Source organism: Apium graveolens, chromosome 8 (assembly GCF_009905375.1).
Source record: "Apium graveolens cultivar Ventura chromosome 8, ASM990537v1, whole genome shotgun sequence".
NCBI lineage: Eukaryota > Viridiplantae > Streptophyta > Magnoliopsida > Apiales > Apiaceae > Apium > Apium graveolens.
Genome location: NC_133654.1, coordinates 226,585,562 through 226,597,851, shown reverse-complemented (window position 1 = coordinate 226,597,851; position 12,290 = coordinate 226,585,562). Strand labels below are relative to the sequence as shown.

Genomic DNA, 12,290 nt, shown 5'->3' with positions numbered 1-12,290 from the left:
TAAGGGTTTTACTAGCATAGTAAACCACATGAAAAAATTTCTTTTTCTTTGGCCAAAAACAGCTCCAACTGTGAAATCACTAGAATCACACATTATTTCGAAGGGCTCATTCCAATCAGGTGCTGTAATAACAGGTGTTGTAGTCAAAATTTTCTTCAAGCTCTCAAAAGAAGCTAGACATTCATCATCGAAATTGAAGGGGACATCCTTCTCCAACAGATTGCAAAAGGGTTTAGAGATTTTAGAGAGGTCTTTGATGAATCGCCGATAAAACCCGCATGACCAAGAAAACTGCGGATTCCTTTAACTAAGATTGGTGGAGGAAGATTTTCAATGGCCCTCACCTTGGCCTTATCCACTTCAAGCCCCTTTCTAGACACCTTGTTCCCAAGAATGATACCATGTTGCACATATTTTTTCCAATTGAGCACCAGATGGGTCTCAACATATCTTTTCAACACCAAACCAAGATTATGCAAGCACTTGTCATATGATGTCCCGAACACAGAGAAGTCATCCGTGAACACCTCCATATTAGTGCCAATCATATAAGAGAATATGGCCATCATACATCTCTGAAAAGTAGCAGGTGCACCACAAAGTCTGAAAGAATCTCGACGGAAAGAGAAAGTGCCAAAATGACAAGTAAAAGTGATCTTCTCTTGATCTTCAAGGGCAATGCAAATCTGATTATAGCCCGAATACCCATCCAGAAGACAATAATACTCATGACCAGCCAAACTGTCAAGCATTTGATCAATGAATAGAAGAGGAAGTGATCTTTCCTGGTGGCTTTCTTCAACTTTCGATAGTCCATGCATACTCTCCACCATGTGACTGTCTGAGTAGGAATGAGCTCATTCTTCTCATTAGCAACAACTATAATGCCTCATTTCTTAGGCACACACTGCACTGAGTTCACCCAATGAATAGTCATAAATTGGATAGATGATCCCTGCATCCATCCATTTAAGAATTTCCTTCTTCAAAACCTCTTTCATGATAGGATTGAGTCTTCTCTTCTGTTCAACGGTTGGTATACTTCCTTCCTCAAGCAGAGTTTTATGCATACAGTAAGAAGGGTCGATTCCCTTGATATCTGCTATAGTCCATCTAAGTGCTGATTTAAACTCTCTCAGAATTCGCAAGAGCTTGTCTTCGTCACTGCTGAAAGGTCAGATGCAATAATAACAGGCAAAGTAGATGCATCGCCTAAAAAAGCATACCTCAAGTGATCAGGCAGTGGTTTAAGCTCAAGTGTGGGAGCTTCCTCAATAGATGATTTGAGACGCTCTGAGAATTTTAAGCTCAGATAATCCAAGATATTGGAATGGAAAATCCAATCTCCTCTTCCATGGAGAAGCATTCAAATATTGCAGCTACCCTGCTCCTTCTTCATCTTCATAATCAGATTCCCCTGTTAAGGCTCTCTCTAAGGCGTCAGTCCTTTGCAATTGATCAAGCTCTGAATTCACTACAGATTCTACCAACTCTACTTTAAAGCACTCATATTCATCAGGTGAGTCTTTCATTGCATTGAAGACATTAAAAGTCACATCATGACCCTGAACCCTCATAGTAAGCTCACCCTTCTGTACAAGGATCAGAGTTCAGCCAGTAGCTAAGAATGGTCTCCCCAAGATAATGGGAATCTTCTTATCTTTTTCAAAGTCCAGAATGACAAAATCATCAGGGAAGACGAGTTTTTCCACCTTAACCAAGACATCCTCCACTATTCCTCGCGGATAAGTGATGGAACAGTCAGCCAGTTGCAAAGACATGTTTACCGGTTTTGGATCATGCAGACCAAGTTTCTTGAAGATAGACAAGGGCATCAGATTGATGTTAGCTCCCAAGTCACACAAAAACTTATCAAAAGATAGATTACCAATGGTACATGGTATTATGAAGATTCCTGGATCTTTAAGCTTAGGAAAAAGTTTATGTTGCAGCACAACACTCCACTCTTCCATTAGAGCAACGGTTTCCAACTCCTCAAATTTTAGCTTTCGAGATAGAATACCCTTCATGAACTTAGCATAGCTCGGCATTTGTTCTAGAACTTCTGTGAAAGGTATGTTAATGTGCAACTTCTTGAAAACCTCTAGAAACTTGGAAAAATATTTATCGAACTTCTGCTTCTGAAGCCTTTCAGGATATGGAGGAGGCGGATAGACTTGTTTATCCCATGTATTATCCTTAGGAATAGTTTTTTCAATAGGATTCTTCTTCGGTTCCGCTTCGTCACCCTTTTGTACAACTGAATCAGCCAAAATTTCATTTTCTGGACATTGAGAGGGAATTGGGGGCTCACGACCTTTCCAGACCTCAGGATGATTGCCTTAATCTTTTTCTTGACTTCCCTCTTGCATGGATTAGCTACCGTATCACTCAGAAGAGTTCCTTGTTGTCAGTTCAATAAGGCATTAGCAATTTACCCTATTTGATTCTCCAGAGTCTTGATCAAAACCACTTGGCTTTTACACATAAGGCATTAGCACCTCTGTGAGATTGTTGTTTCATTCCATGTGGCTGAAATTGCTGCCTTGGTGCATACTGTTGTTGAAAACCAGGAGGATTGAATTTCTTGTTTCCGAACTGCTGGTATGGTTGTTGCATACCTCCCTTATTATTGCTCTAGATGAAGTTAGGATGGTTGCGATTGTTAGGATGATAAGTAGCCGGAATAGGTTGCTGCGACCTTTGAAAGTTGCTCATAAACTGAACTGAGTCACTAGATAGAGCACATTGCTACGTCACATGCGAACCTGCACAAAGCACACAAACACTAGTCATCTGATGAATACCATAGTTGGTTAGAGAATCGACCTTATAGTCAACGCCTTTAGCTGCACAGTGAAAGCCGTGGCTGTATCCACCTCCAGAATTCCTGCTACCTTGCTTTGTGGTAGCCTCTGAGTTGGATTCTGATATTTATTCGCAGCCATCATCTCAATTAGCTCATAAACTTCCTCATAGCTCTTAGCCCATAAGGCTCCACCTGATGCTGCATGGAACATAGGTCTTGAATATGCTCCTAAACCAATATAGAAGCAATTGATAACCATCCAGTCAGGCATTTCATGATGAGGACACTTCCTAAGCATCTCCTTATAGCGCTCCCAAGCTTCACATAAAGATTTACCTGATTGTTGCGTGAACTGAGTGAGAGCATTCCTGATTGTAGCTGTCTTTGCCATAGGGAAGAATTTAGTAAGGAATTTTTGAGCAAGATCCTCTCATATGGAAATAGAACCTGGTGGTAGGGAGTGCAACCAAATCTTAGCTTTGTCCCTCAGAGAGAATGTAAAAAGTCTCAGTTTCACAACATCTTTAGAAACATTATTGAACTTGAAGGTGTCGTAGATCTCGATAAAATCCCTAATGTGCATATTGGGATCTTCCGTTAGAGAACCCCCAAACTGGACTGAATTCTGCACCATCTGAATCGTTCCAGGCTTAATTTCAAAGGTATTAGTTGTGATAGCTGGCCTAACAATGCTAGATTGAATGTCATTGATCTTTGGTTGAGAATAATCCATCAACGGTTTCGTTGCTACTACTGGTTCTCCCATTGCAATGATTCTTCTTCAACTTTTTCAACTTCTTTAAAAACTTATTTTTCCTCTTCTTCAACTTCGTCTAGTGTCTCCTTACGAGATTGAGAACGTGTTCGCATACACGCTCTCAAGAGTACCTGAAACACACGAACAAATAAACCTTGTAAGATAAAGAATCTGAGTCAGTGAACTTTAACGACCACTGATGACAAGCACATAAACTAAATTTAACACCGATCCCCGACAGTTGCGCCAAAAACTTGTTCTCACTAAAACACACGTAAAAATACACGCAAGCGTACGTGATCACAAGTAGTATAAGAATTAATTCATGTACTTTCCCACAGAGACTGGTTTAGGTTAAGTTTAGATTATGCACTTATGCAACAATGTATGATTATCTTTCACAGCTAAGACAATTAACAAATTTGAGTTGATTAACTACTTAAGAGATTATACTAGCATGCATTAACTAAGAGATTAAAAGTGAATTATTTATATGAGAATAAAACATGGGATTCTAACTTCATTAAATACTTCATTCAAAGTTTATGTCTTTATCAATAGTATGCGATGATGATGATAACTAATCAGATAATACAAACTTAGTATACGCTATCTTTCGATAAACATAAACTCTACTACTGAGTGTCCACAATCAAGATAGAAGCCAAATAGACACCAATTATGCTTAGACCCTATATGTCTATAAAATTTGAAAACGTAACGGTTTAATAATAAGTTATCTATTGCGATTACATAGGGTGTGTAAGATGGTTAAAATTATTCCACGAATCATGCATGTCAATTCATATATAAACCTATGCTAGCATAGCAAGTTCTAAACCTCTATATTCACTATCGCTTTAATAGAGATTAACAAACAATCTTAGTTGTTAGCTACGCATCAAAGACGAATCAGCACAACCAAACTAGGAAATCATAAATCACCACACACTAAAGATTTAAAAAAATCAACTATAGAAATCAATAAATAAATCCGCTTGAACCCCATGACAACGATTAGTTCATGATCGAACACATCATTACCATGGGTTCCAATGAAAACATGATACTAAATAAGTTCAGAATACTACGATAGAATGTAGAAGTACTAGGGTTTAGAAAAAGAACAAAACAAGCATCCAAAAGTATCGCCTAAATCAAAGAATACAAAAGTATGAAACTAAATCTTCTTCTCCTTAGCTGTCTCGTGTGCTCTGGGTCTTCATAATGTTCTACGTGGTTTCCTTGTTATTAAAAACATCTTCTTTTCATTATACATAAGCCCCTGGATCATCTGGACTTTCTAAATCTTCAAATCAGAGTAGAAACAGGATTTTACAGCTTTACACTGGCGCGGGCACGTAGCACTGGGGCGCGGGCGCGCTACCTCTCTGGAAAATATGGCGCGGGCGCACTATTTTAGGCGTGGGTGTGCTGACCTTCTGCTCTTTTTCTGCAGTTTCTTATTTTGGCCCTCCATTCTTCGTGCGATCTTCCGCAACTCCATTCCTGACCTCTTATTAGCATAAAATCATTGTAAAGCTCATTCCTCCTCATGACTAGTGCCCTGAAATAACTAAACACAAAACACATTAAAAATACCAAATACTTGAGTCCAAAACACAAACTCAAGCCGATATATATAAAATAAACACGTCATTAGCATTGTTTAAATTATGTGAGGGTGAATTTTAAACATGTTAACGATTCAATGGGATGGATGAAATATTTAATTCTAAATAATAATTTTAAAAAAAAATCATATTACAAAAATTATATAAATCATTAATATGCATATTTCTATGTAGATAGCGTTGAATATAAAAGATATGATATTTTGTATTAGCTTAATCTGGATAATATGAATCCATGATTTGTTGAAGATATAACGTATGACAATTTTTTCAAACTCAATTAGGATTTTACAAATCCAAGACGATTATCTTCAATATTTACAAGTATCCAATCTTCAGTATTCATATACACGATTTTTTTTTAAAGTTGTTTTATACGATACATGTTTAATTAAAAAGTAGTTTATAGAATATATGCATATTCATAAAATCTTCATTGCTTCCTAAGATAAGATATATGCATATGTAATAGTTATCCAAATCAATCATGATAATCTTTTTACAACTATAAATTTGGTAAACTGTTTTCAAACATTCTTCAACTCATTACAAAAATATTCATCCACAAAGTAAAGATGAAGAAAAGTATTGCCTTAACATTTCTTTCTATGATTATGTTTACACGATTTATTATGATTGTGATAGGTGCTAATAATTATAGTGATGACGGGGAGAAATTTTCAGCCAAATGTGTAGCAGAATGTTCATTACAATGTGTTGAAGATGGGAAGGGTAAGGAACCATGGGAACTAGCTGCTTGTGTTGGTAAATGCCTTTTAACATGCACTGATGCTTCCATTAACCCTGCTTGCGCTGCTAGCTGTGTTGAATCTTTATGCTCTAAATTTTTGAACTATGGTAAGTAGTAAACACATCATCTATTTGATATAAATATTTTATTGTAATACAAAACTAGAGTTTTCAGTTTTTATAAACATTGTATGTTTTCTTGATATAGCCCACTCGAAACTTTAAAAATTATTTTTGTTGAATGTTTCAGATTTGGATACACTACAGAGATGTATCGGCAATGATTCAACTACAGAGTGCATCCCTAAATGTCGATCTTAGTCGGATCGTCTTCTATGATATACATAATTCCTCAACATATGTATGCCAAATAGTATGAAATAAACAAATCATATAAAATTTACAGATGAATCTTTTGTTCTTGAATATATTATTGAATTTTCTCTTCGCACTTTATGCATATCTTACATTTTGTTAAATTTTATATTTAATAGTAAAATAATTGTATACATGTTATTTGAAATAAAATTAAAAAAGTTTTTAATTTTTTATAATTCTATTGATTTTTTGAACTCAAAATAATAAAAATGAAACTACAGATAAAATACAAAAGATCAATAATAGAGATTAAATTTTGACCCAGCTGAAGTGGTTGTCAAATTTCAAATAAAAACAATATTTTTTTATTTAGAAAGGTTGACGTTTTATGTCTCATGTAAATTTCTAAGGATATGAAAATCTAAATCAGAAAATTAAGCAAATAGATACATAAAGAGATACATAATCTGAATACACAATTATACATAAACAATTTATAATTCAACCTATGTCATATGCAATACATCAAAGAAACAACAAATGCTAGAATACACTAAAAAGAACTCAAAATAAAATTCAATGCTAGATCGTAGATATTATTAGAAACATATTCTATAATCAATATTAATTTCTTCACATTTCAATGCCAAAAAGTATGGTACACAAAACTTATATAAAACTAGTGCGATGCTCAAATTAATTGTAATATTCGTTATCTTATTATTAATATTATGTTTATATTTTGAACTAATATTTCGTATTTAATTTATAAATTACTGAGGATAATATTATTTATTATTATTGCTGGTTTGTTTCTTATTTATTGTAAATTATTTTGTGATTTTAATTTTATTTTAAAATAATTTTGACATATAATATGTGAAAACTTATAACCTTTTGATTTATTATTCTATTTTTCTTTATTTATTTCGATTGTTTATATAAATATGAAAAATTTTGACTTTGAATAAAAGAATTTTGATTGTATATACAAGTCATCATCTTTCAGATACATCCAAGTTTTAGAAATCATACGAAGAGCAAGAAATATTATAATTCAAACATGGTAAACTTCTTTCCTCCTCCTGACTAGTGCCCTGAAATAACGAAATATAAAACACATCAAAAATACCAAATACTTGAGTCCAAAATAACAATTCAAGCCGATAAGAAGCGATGCTTGTTCTTAAGCATAAACAGACTCAACAATAAAAATACAACTAATGCATGAATGCAAGTAATATGAATATGCAACGATCCCCTCGTAATAACCATAACCAATCAACAAGCAAATGTTGCTAATAATGCAATGACTCTAAACAGAGCTCAACTAAATCCCACAAACCAACTTACAAGCGGGAAACTTGCGTGTGTGAAATGCTTATCAGATATACTCTCAACACTAGATCAATAATCATATCCTATTTTTTGCCAAAACAATCACAAGTTTATAAATAGAATGAACGTTAAACACATAATGACTCACAACACTTCCATTTTACTAGAGTAAGACAATGATTCATGCTATAATACTGAAACATAAACACATATGCTTATTTGATCGTACAATGAATGAGGTCACAAAAGATGATCTAGTAGCAGCCTGACGTGCCTGAGAAGAACCCCATATATAAGTCTGATTAACTGGATGGATGCCCAGTAGATGATCATATGTATAACCCAAGCCCTTCTCATCGGCTTTACCGCCATACTACTCCTTCAGCTACTGAATCATCGAGCTGTCAATGGGAGCACTCGCATCTGTAGCTGCTCATGCTCGGGCCACCTAACTCTCACCGCAGTGCACAACCTCATAATAATGGAGGCATGAGGAATCGCCTTTGTGGTCCCTCCTCGCAGAAAATGCCGCATACTCTGATGAATCACATAACTGAGATCAACATATTCTTCAGTCAAAATTCCCCACAGCAGAATAGCCCGATCCACAGTAACCTCGTGCGAATGAGAAGATGACATAATATTGGAACACACAAATAGGTTTCAAGCCCTGGCATACTTGTTCATAAACGAAGCACAAAAAGTAAGCGGCTCATTCGTGCCCGCCCTGTACTTCCACGTTGTGCCAGGAACACACAACTCAGCCAAAATATAATCCAAGTCCAAATCCTCCCTAGTCTTTTGCACCCAATCCTCAGCAGTCAGAAGTCTCGTGGGTTGATTGTTAACCCGATAAATAGCATCAGGATTATAATCAACAGTCAACCCACGAATTACAAATAATACATTCCTATCCGCCTTAGAATTCACATAAAATTCCCGCACATTGCTCATCGGGACCGCAACGGGTGTCTCATAGAAGGTCTGTCACCCCTCACATTAATCATCTCCAAAAGCTTCCCATCATTCGCCGTGGGTAAGAATTCCCTCTCCTTAGCAATTGACTTAGACATCAACCTAGTAAACTCTGCTTGTGCCTCTGGAGAAGAAAATCTATTTGTCGTTCCTCCCACACTAGATTCCTCTTCAGAAGAGGGATGAGTGCAACTACTACCAGCAAGTCTTGCTCTCTTGGGTGTCATAACAAACAATTGATAGAGAATTGGGTGTTTGTATTATGTAGGATAAGCTAGGGTTTTGTAAGAATATGAGATGGTTGTGTATATAAGAAGAAATCTATATATATAGGAGAGGTATAGGGATGGGTGTGGGTTTAGAAGTGTTTAGGGTGTAGAATTAGGGTAAAAATAGGATATAATTTGGGTTTGGGGTTGAATAAAATGATTTTTTATTTTTTCACTTTTTTTTTCTTTTCCACGGAGTCAGCGCGGACGCACCGTGTAGAGTGCGGGCGCGCCGTGCTTCTGGAAAAAATTTCATTTTTTAGTTTTCTTTTTCTTTTCGAAGCTACTATACAACAAAGCATGGGTTTCCTCCCATGAAGCGCTTGGTTTACGTCGCTAGCTTGACGTGAAACTTCGAAATTAAGTTGTCGCATGAACGGCGCTCACAACCTCATGCTTCGCCGTATCTCAATAATAATGCTTTAACCTCTGACCATTTACCTTGAACGCTTGGTCCAGATGCTTATCAAAAATCTCTACAGCTGTCAGGCCCCGACTTAACCACTTGGTTCATGTATATCAAAGTGAATTAAAATACTCGCATCGTAAATATGAACTAGTTATCACACACTTGCAGTGTAAATGAAAGAAGCAGGTTGAATCACTTACCTTAAGAAAGGCTGGACTTGACTGGCAGGAAGGAGCAACTGGAAGCTTCACTCGACCTTAATGGCAAGTTTACCCTCGTCACGAGATCCTACACAATCAATAATAACCTCATTATAATATATACTTACCAACTCAACCTATTTGTAAACAAAAATTTAAACCTATGGCACTTAGGCCTATATATATACACACAATTTACAATCACCTTATAATCATAATAGTACACATAGCCACATATGCTCATATATCATATTTAAGTACCAAATAATATCACATACACCATATTGCAACACTAGGCTTGGATGATCTTAGTCCACTTACTTAAGTTACTTGGTCGCTAGACAAAATCTCCAAATTTTGGCCTCCTAACTCGATGTGCCTTTACTAAACCATCCAATTCCTATTGACCCTAACTTGGGCCTTTCACTCTACTGACTTTATGCTATCTTGTAACTATGGTGGTCAACCAAAAATTCACTCCTAAGTGCTCTAAAACTATGTGGTAAGTGAATGTGCTCATTATGGTAAATTTCAGAATGACATCTAAGGTTTCTTGGGTGCATTTGACACTCTTACACTTCAATTTTACCTCCAAAACTTTTGCACTAGACTCTCCTGATCATAATCCAACTCCCAAACCTGATGTGGCTCAAGGGCCGCTTGGGCCTCCCTCGGCCTAAGCTTAAAGTCTACGCTTCCCCTGTTTTTCTGGGCAGAAAAGGGTCCTGATTTGAACTAACTTATGACACATGATTCTAACTCAAATCCTATGAAATATGGCTGGAAAAACTCCTCTAAAACTCCCTCTAACTAAGGCCCAACAGGGACTAATGAGGGCCTACTTATGACATGGTCAAAACTTCCTATTTCTAAGTTCCAACAAAACTGTCCCCTACTGGACAGATTTGGTGATTCCACTCGTGCACCTAACCAAACGTCTTACAAATCTCCAACAAATGCCTAAAACCTATTGTATACTCCTAGTGCTAGCTTCTGGTGACTTGGGACTCAAAGTGCACAACAATGACAAGGTCAAATCTCACTCTAAACCTCAGGGCACCAAACTGATTTTCTGCAGAAACTAATACTCTCCTTTCACCAAGATTCTTATTTGACAAACCCAACCAACAACAACCAAAAACCCAAACCAAACCTCAACCAATGTGATATAATGAACTAACTCTCCTACAATCAATATTGACTTAGTGGAGATGATCCTTACCTAAGGTGCAACGTAGCAAAACAAAAAGTTAACATACTACACTAATTACAAGTCGTCAAGTTTTTGAAAACAACAAGCTATATCTTCTTTATAAATATATACAAATTAACATCACATATCAAGGATCAAAAATTAAGATCATTATCTTAACTCAACTGAAATGAAAGCCTACTAACAATTATCAATTCAATGATCAAAAACCTCCGAAAATCATGAGTTGATTACATGCATTCATGCCTTCAAATTTTACAAGTCAAAACCATATGATTTCCTCAATAATTTTTATCATAAAAACAACATACAAGCCTAACATAGACTATAACTAAATGATCACTTAGCATGCAAAGGGTTTTATCAAGTTTATACTACAAAAATCATGTTATTATCACCAAAAACACACAAAAATGAAACAAGGCAATAAAACACCATCAAGAACCATTCTTTCGGCTCCCTTATGGTCATAGCCGAATGAAATAGAAGGGAAATGACCATTAAAACAAGTGCTTCACTCTCTTGACTTGGAATCTCACCATTTCTTGTAGTTCCCTTAAAAATACAACCTTAAATCCATGAGAATCAAGATTGTACTTTGAGTTCCAACTAAGACGATGACATGCAAGATCAAAACATAAACTTTCCACTCAAAACTCTTTGGATTACATATGATCAAGATATAGGAAGTAACATTTACTTGAATGGAAGTTAGATGTTTGAATGAAGAAGGAAATAAAAAAGGGGAGGGGGTAGGGCTTCGGCCAAGAGGCTGAGAGGGAGGAGCCGAGAGGGAGGGGAGGGAGGTGAGGTGAGTGGTGGAATGGTGGAGTGAAAATGGAGTGCTATGATACTTGTGTTTTGTTTTTATGCTTTTGTTTTGACCAAAAGTGAGTGGATTTAGCAAATGACAAAAGTAACCTTATAGCTAAAGTTAGGTAAATTTGCATGCAAGGACAAGGTGGTAAATTGGCTAGTAGAATGAGAGTGAGTGGGGTTGGAATTGTCTTTTTAGCCCTTTAGTTGAATGGGAGGGTGTTTGCATTCAAGGATATTCATGTAATTTGCTAATTACCTAACAACTAATTTTCAAACATCTATTTTTATAAAATAAAATAAAAGTTCAAAAATTATGAAATCTATACCATAAAATAACTTGGATTTTTAGAAATTTTATGAGATCACTTTTGAAATTTGTGAATGAAATAATTTTTAAAAGACGAAGTTTCCATGATAAAGAATATTCTTTATAATTCAAAAATAGGAGCAATTAATAAAATTATCGCTTTGAAAAATTCATATTATGAGTAAAACAATTTATAATGCAGCAAATTCCATTCACACATATGTACGATCAATACGTATATTTATAATCGACTCAAATATTATACAGAGTTCATAAATAATATTACACAAAATGTCGGTCGTAACATCCTCTCCCCCTTAAAGGATTCTGTCCTCAGAATCTAAGAGAACAGATGAGGATACCGGGAACGCATATCAGACTCTAACTCCCAGGTTGACTCTTCGACCTTGGGGTTCCTCCAAAGTACTTTTACTAACTTCACCGACTTATTTCTAAGACTCTTTGCTTGCCAGTCTAGTATTTTGATAGGTT

The 12,290-nt window shown here is 35.9% G+C and overlaps 1 non-coding gene across 1 annotated transcript; it reads left to right on the top strand.

The window, feature by feature from the left end:
- Positions 1 to 3,078: 3,078 nt before the first annotated feature.
- LOC141682249 (small nucleolar RNA R71) lies at positions 3,079 to 3,185 on the top strand. Its single transcript, XR_012559650.1, has one exon. It is a non-coding gene; the product is annotated as a small nucleolar RNA R71 (small nucleolar RNA).
- The last annotated feature ends 9,105 nt before the right edge of the window (positions 3,186 to 12,290 follow it).